This window comes from Anopheles arabiensis, assembly GCF_016920715.1.
Source record: "Anopheles arabiensis isolate DONGOLA chromosome X unlocalized genomic scaffold, AaraD3 X_pericentromeric_contig0001, whole genome shotgun sequence".
In the NCBI taxonomy this organism is placed as follows: Eukaryota; Metazoa; Arthropoda; class Insecta; order Diptera; family Culicidae; genus Anopheles; species Anopheles arabiensis.
In genome coordinates this window covers 145,001-152,584 of record NW_024412079.1, presented here as the reverse complement: position 1 = coordinate 152,584, position 7,584 = coordinate 145,001, and the positions used below count along the sequence as shown (strand labels likewise).

At 55.0% G+C, this 7,584-nt stretch overlaps 1 pseudogene; it reads right to left on the bottom strand.

Annotated features, from left to right (window-relative positions):
- Positions 1-2,009: 2,009 nt before the first annotated feature.
- LOC120907029 overlaps positions 2,010-7,584 on the bottom strand; it is a 9,090-nt pseudogene continuing 3,515 nt past the window's right edge.

The following is a 7,584-nucleotide window of genomic DNA, read 5'->3' as shown; positions in this document are numbered from 1 at the left end:
CTTTAATGTACTTGATCAGTTTGTATTGCAATTGCTTTGTGCCATTGACTTTTGCTAATGCTCACTAAGGGGTGTTCGTTTGCGATGTGTATGATAAGCAACTGTCTATTCTTACCAGCAGTTAATCAACACTTTTCACCCAAATCATAGGAACGTAGAGTACTTTCCCTGATCGGTACACAATTTTGGTGCACCTCTAACTTCGCCAGCACTTTATCGTTACGTTTTGTGCACAACCTTGGGACATGGTGTAAGTTTCATCATTGTTATGTTTGATTCGGTTTATTATGATTGAAAAATACGCTACGTCCAAGAAATCTGAACTCGAATACTTTTGCCACGTTGCGCAAAAGCTACTGAGCAACTCCTAGCCGTTTACCGATTTAAAATTTAATTTTCGTTATTAGTTTTAAAAATACGCTAAGTCCCAAAAATCTGAACTCGAATACTTTTTCTATGTGCCGCCAAAAGCTACTGAGCAACTCCTAGCCGTTTACCGATTTAAAATTTAATTTTCGTTATTAGTTTTAAAAATACGCTAAGTCCCAAAAATCTGAACTCGAATACTTTTTCTATGTGCCGCTAAAAGCTACTGAGCAACGCCTAGGTTGGTACATTTCTGGTACATGGAGTGTATGCGTGCAGGCGTACTGCCGTGCTGGACTGGAAAATCGCACTTGCTACTAGAACGTAGAGTAATTCCCTAGATAGGTGCTTTTGCATGCCTCTGTTCGACGTCCATGCAACTTGGAACGTGCGACACACGTAGCTAGGCTTCCCCATACATATTCCCTAGGGTAGCACCAAATTGCACACTTTCAGGGGTATATTTTGGTACGGTGTACTGTGCATGGTACAAGTATCATTAGCTCGTGCAATTTATTTTGCATCAAGTTGCGATTGCTGGTGCGTCGAGATAGGAGTGTTTCGCGACTTTTGCCAAGCTTTGGTGCCATTTGGTGAATAATTAATGTTCTAGCCACAATAAACGTGCCACATAATGCCAATAACGAAAACGCCATTTTCAAGGGACTTCCAGTCAAAATGTTTGCAATCAGCGCTTTCCTGTCGAGTTCAGGATTTGGGACTGAGCGATTTTTTCACGATCCAATCAAACGACCAGTTCGTGAATAAACAATTCATACAACAGTACATCCCTTCAAAGTAGAAAAAGCCGAATGCTAGGAGCTCCAGTCAAAAACGTTGTCATTGGCGCTTTCTTCTCGAGTTCAGGATTTGGGACTTAGCGTTTTTTCACGATCCAGCCAAAAGACCAGATCGTGAAATAAACAATTAACACAACTGTACTAGTACATCCCTTCAACTGAAGCAAGCGCACCATACATGACCCGTACGCTAATCATCCAAGCACATGACACGTCAACTAAGTCAACACATGATACAACTTGGAAAACTGACGGGTAAGTAGGTCATCTCGTACACGACGACACACCGACCAAACCAGGTCAACACGTCACATGCACAAGACATCCTACTACCAAGGCCGACCACCTCGACACACGACCTGTTAACCGAACATGGTCAACACCATCATGTGCAAGGCAACCGGGCCAAACGGGTCAACTTATACAACTTGTAACGAGCATGTGTAAGCTTACTGGTGTGGTCCGCACGGTCCTCACATCAAGACAATCAAGTCGAGAACGAGGCACGCCGACAAGCTCATTAGTGTTAAGTGTCCTTCTCCATCCTATGTCAAGTCACTCGTCTGACACGGAAGTAGCCAACTCTTGTCCACTAGTATAAAGGAACGGTCTCCAGACCAGGTCAAGTCACTCGTCTGACAAGGAAGGAGCACGCACCAAGCTTCACCAGAGCACGGTACCACGGTCCCCAGACCAAGATGGTTAGTTACGCCAACGAGGAAGGGGCACGCGTTCCCTTGCTACACTCAACTTAGTACACTCATGCTCTCACAAGAGTATCCCCTGTGTCGACGTGGTCCCCAGACCAAGACGAGCTTGCGCACATCGAGGAAGGGGCACACGGACAAACCACCAAGCATGGGTCGCCTGAGAGGATCGATGCGAACGCATCTCTACAACTCGCAGCTCCCAGCCTGAAGTCCCGTCGTTTGCGGGCGGTTGATAGGTGTCGAAACTAGGTATATCCACGTTGGGCAGAGCTCAAGCCAACGGCGTTCCCAGTTACGGTACTAACACGTGCAGCGAACTCCACTCATTGCGGCCTAGGTATAGCGGGATGAGACGCCGGGCTGCAGACGCAGACTCCAACGGATCTCAGAGGGTTGTTAGGCCCGCTAGCTTCCGAACACCTAATGGGTTTGAGAAGCGCTATCAGCTCGGATTGGCTACGACCTTAGAGGCGTTCAGGCATAATCCAGCGGACGTAGCGTCATACCAAAGTCCGGTCGGACTAGTATTGAGCCAGTGGTCCGTACCTGTGGTTCCTCTCGTACTGCACAGGAATTCCGTTAAGATAGCGACTATAAGCACACACCAGTAGGGTAAAACTAACCTGTCTCACGACGGTCTAAACCCAGCTCACGTTCCCTTGAAAGGGTGAACAATCCTACGCTTGGTGAATTTTGCTTCACAATGATAGGAAGAGCCGACATCGAAGGATCAAAAAGCCACGTCGCTATGAACGCTTGGCGGCCACAAGCCAGTTATCCCTGTCTTACTGGCAGCAAAGGTTGCCGGCGGACAACCGTCAGCTAGCTCGCGTCAACCTCCAACTCCGTTGCCACGCCGATCCTCGCGCAGCCGCAGCAGCAACAACAACAGCAGCAGCGGAACCAGCAAGAGCAGGAGCAGCCCCGCGCGTCGACGTCGCGTGCAATCATGCCGCCGCGTAACGAGGCATCGACTGCCGTCCGCGGAGACGTCGTGCCGGAGTTGACCTACAGCGAGGTCGTGCGTAGATATCGCGGCAAAGCTACGGGTAAGCCACGCTCCCAGCAGCAGCCGCAACAGCAGCAGCAGCAGCGTCAGCTACAGCGACAGGCAGTCGGTATCGCGCAGCATCAACAGCAGCAGCAGCAACGTCAGCCACAGCGACAGGCGGTCGCTGGCTCGCAGCAGCAACAGCAGGAGCGTATGCAGCAGCAGCAGCAGCTACAGCGTAAGCGAAAGCCGAGGCCTGACATCATCGAGGTGTCACCCAGCGAAGGCGAAACCTGGGATGGCATTTACGACAAGGTGCGCAAAGCCATCCGTCTCGACCCGGCCTACTGTGTCATGAAAGGGCATATCAAGCAGGGTCGCCGAACCCATGCCAGACTGCTACGCATGGAACTAAGCAAGACGGCAAATGCCCCACTTATGCTTGATGGCGTCCGCAAGATTATCGGTGACGCAGGCGTAAGTCGGCTTGTCACCGAAATGGGTGAGCTGCTCGTATCCGACATCGATCCCTCGCTGCGGAGGAGGACATCATTGCTGCCCTCGATGAGAAGATTGGCGCAAGTGCTGGAGTAGTTTCCACCAGCATTTGGGAACTTCCAGATGGGTCGAAGCGAGCACGAATCCGGCTACCAGCGAAATCAGCTCGTCAGTTGGAAGGAGCCAAACTATTCCTGTGCGACTGCGTTAGCAAGGTACGTGCAGCTCACTAACCTCTCCAGAGCGTCAGCGATGCTTCCGCTGTCTGGAGATGGGCCACATTGCGTCGAACTGCCGTTCCACTGCAGATCGGCAGAATATGTGCATCCGTTGCGGACTAGACGGACACAAAGCACGATCCCGCCAAATGAGGCGAAGTGTGCACTGTGTGGTGGCGCTCACCACATAGGACACAGCGAATGTGCTCGTTCGGCTCAGCGATGCTTCCGGTCCTAAAAGTCTTGCAGGCGAATCTGGGCCATGGCCGTGATGCCCAGAATCTGGTGCTACAAGCTGCCAGAGAGGAGAAAGCAGACGTGCTCATCCTCTCTGATGTTCTGCGTCCACCAGAGAATAACGGCCGGTGGGCATTCAGCAGCTGCCGGACGGTAGCGGTGGTAGCTGTCGGTGAGCTACCAATTCAGCGCGTGTGGTGCAGCGAAGCTCGGGGCTGGTAGCAGCGCAGATTGGCGGAGTGACCTTCATAAGCTGCTATGCTCCACCAAGCCTCAGCCTCGCCGAGTTCGAGCGCTTCATTGAAGCCATAGAACTCGAGCCTTCTCCCACCCTCAAGTCGTCGTCGCCGGCGATTTTAACGCCAGACATGAGGAGGGGCAATCCGAGGACTTGCAACCGCGGGGAAGAGCTGCACGCTATGGTGGAGCAGCTTGGCTTGAGCGTGATAAACCAAGGTCGAGAATTCACGTTCGACGGCAACGGGGTGGCTCTCCCGAGCATAATTGACTTGGCGTTCGCAAGCTCGTCGATTGCTCGCCCAGATACGTGGATCGTGAGTACACGCTACACCGCATCAGACCACCGCTATGTCCTCTACACCGTGGGAGGAACACCAGCATCGCCCGAGCAACTGCAGGACCAGCAGCAGCTAGCGCACAGTCCTCGCGCAGCAGCAGCAGTCACTTCAGCAGCAGCAGCAGCAGCAGCAGCCATCGCAACAGCAGCAGCAGCAACATCAGCGGCAACCGTCGTCGCGGCAGGGTGCTTCCGCTAGCCAGAGGCGTGTGCGTCACGCTGGCCGTAGATGGAAGACCTCGCAGTTTTCTGCTACATCATTCCTCGAGGCGCTGTTCGCTGCGGACTTTGTCCAACGCGCATCGACCCAGGAGGGTATGATCGCAGCCATGTTGAAGGCCTGCGATGAGACAATGCAGCGGGTTACCCGACTGCACCAAGACCCGCATCGTAACACATTTTGGTGGTCTCCTCCTGGCTCGCCTGAGGAACAACTGCGAGGTTGCCCGTGACCGGATGCTGCGGACGGCTGATTTGGAGGAGCGCAGCATAGCAGCAGCTGAGCACAGGACAGCAAGGGCGGAGTTTCAGTCGAGCAATTCGAGCTAGCAAGCGGAACTTGTTCCAGGAGCTGATCGAAATTGCAGAAGAGAATGCGTTCGGGGCAGGATATCGGGTCGTCATGTCCCGGCTCCGGGGCAGTCGGACGCCTTCAGAAGCGGACCGGGTCGTCCTCGAACGCATTGTGTCCGACCTCTTCCCTGAGCATCCGCCCTGTGACTGGTCGCAGCAGAGCAACGCGGGAAACGACGAGGAGCAACAACTGCGGCGGGTGTAGCACCTGTTACTGACGACGAGCTGCTGCTAATCGCGAGTCAGATGGCGAGCCGCAAAGCACCAGGGCTCGATGGCATCCCGAATGCGGCGGTGAAGACGGCAATCACCATGTTCCCGGAGGTCTTCCGGGTCCTGTACCAGGATTGCCTCAACCGCGCTACGTTCCCGGCACAGTGGAAGAGGCAAAGACTGGTGTTGCTGCCGAAGCAGGGAAGCCTCCGGGAGAGCAGTTCGTACCGACCCTTTGCATGCTCGACGCTCTGGGGAAGGTATTGAGCGCCTCATACTGAACCGCCTCAACGACCATCTCGAGGAGCCGTCTTCACCCCGACTGTCGGACCGGCAGTTCGGATTTCGTCGAGGACGATCGACAGTGAGCGCCATTCAGCGCGTTGTTGAGGCCGGCCGCACCGCCATGTCGTTTGGGCGAACGAACGGCCGGGATAACCGATTCTTGCTTGTTGTGGCGTTGGACGTGAAGAACGCGTTCAACACGGCCAGCTGGCAATCCATTGCCAGCGCCCTTCAGGCAAAGGTGTCCCAACCGGCCTCCAACGGATGCTTCGGAGCTACTTCGAAGATCGCATGCTATACTTCGACACGAGCGAAGGCCCCGTCGTACGGCATGTTACTGCCGGTGTTCCACAGGGGTCCATTCTGGGCCCCACTTTGTGGAACATAATGTATGACGGTGCTGTATGTGCCGCTTCCTCCCGACGTCGAAATCATCGGTTACGCGGATGACTTGGCGCTGCTGGTTCCTGCTACCACCACCGACGAGGTTCGCGCGAGAGCAGAGGAGGCCGTTGACCAGGTCCAACGTTGGATGCAACAGCACGGTCTGGAGTTGGCCCCAGCCAAGACTGAAGCCGTCCTGATTTCGAGTAAGAAGACTCCACCGCAGGTGACATTTCGCGTTGGTGACGTGGAAATCAAGTCGTCTAGGAGCATCAGGTACTTGGGCGTGCAGCTCCAAGATCACCTGAAATGGCGAGACCATGTCACCAACGTCACGGAAAAGGCGTCGCGCGTGGTGGCAGCTGTAACGCGCCTCATGCAAACCACAGCGGCCCCAGGACGGCCAAGTCAAGGCTGCTGGCGTATGTGGCAGAATCGGTGTTGCGGTATGCTGCTCCCGTCTGGGCGGAGGCAACTCGGGTGCGTGAGTGCCGACGGATGCTGCAACGAGTACAGCGAAGAGCCGCCATCAGGGTGGCACGGGCATTCCGTACCGTCAGGTATGAGACGGCCACCCTGCTCGCTGGACTCGTACCGATATGCCACCTCATCAACGAGGATGCCCGGGTCCATCAACAACTCCTTGCTCCAGACCGTGCTGCAACGAAGGAGGACATCCGGGCGACTGAGAGGCAGTTTACCATCGACTGCTGGCAGAAGGAATGGGATGCCGACGCACTGCAACAGGATGCTAGCCGGCACACGCGGTGGACGCACCGTGTCATCCCATCGGTCGGTGACTGGCAGTCTAGGAAACATGGAGACATGACTTTTCATTTGGCGCAGGTTCTGTCCGGACACGGATTTTTCCGTGACTACCTGTGCCATAATGGATTCACGTCGTCCCCAGACTGCCAGTTGTGCGTCGGCGTCCCAGAAACGGCGGAGCACGCGTTCTTCGAGTGTCCACGATTCGCTGCGGTACGTCAGGAGCTACTAGGCGAGGGGGTCCAGACCCTGTCTGTCCTGACACCCTCCAGCGGCATTTGCTGCGCGATGCCGAGAGCTGGAGCCGTATATGCGAAGCTGCTAAGCAGATAACGGCCCAGCTGCAGCGAGCGTGGACGAGGAGCGGGCAGCACTGGCGGTTCACGTCATCGAGCACCATACCGACGACGTGATTCAGTTAGAGGCTCAACGCGCCGAGGTGCGACGGGCCCGAAACGTGAGACGAAACGCCAACCGGCGAGCAGCAACAGCACGTCGGCGGGAAGAACGTCGAGCTGGACTTCCCCCAACCCCACCGGCTTCACCACGCACCGCTCAGCGACGTGCAGCGCTTCGTGAACGGCAAGCGCGGTTTAGGAGAGGAGGCGAAACCGTCGGCTCCTCGGAGTGTCCAGCCGGGCAAGAAGCGATGACGATGACGGCCGAGCAATCGCGGAACACGCTGACGGACCGTCTCGTGAGACATCGCAACAGGTGGAGGAGGCTGCAGCAGTAGTCGAAGACGGTGGCCTAAGCGCTGCTGAACAAGTGGCAGCGGTCGAGGCGGAAGTTGCCTCCCGCTAGATTCACAGCGCTGCAGTAGAAGCAGCGAAAGCTGAACCAGAAGACTCCGACTGGAGTACGATAGGAGTAAAAGAATTTTAATTTATTTGAATTTGAATAAAGTGAAAGGTGCAAAAGCACGGTTGCAGATTGGCCAAATACGGCTCAGGACCCCTTCAAA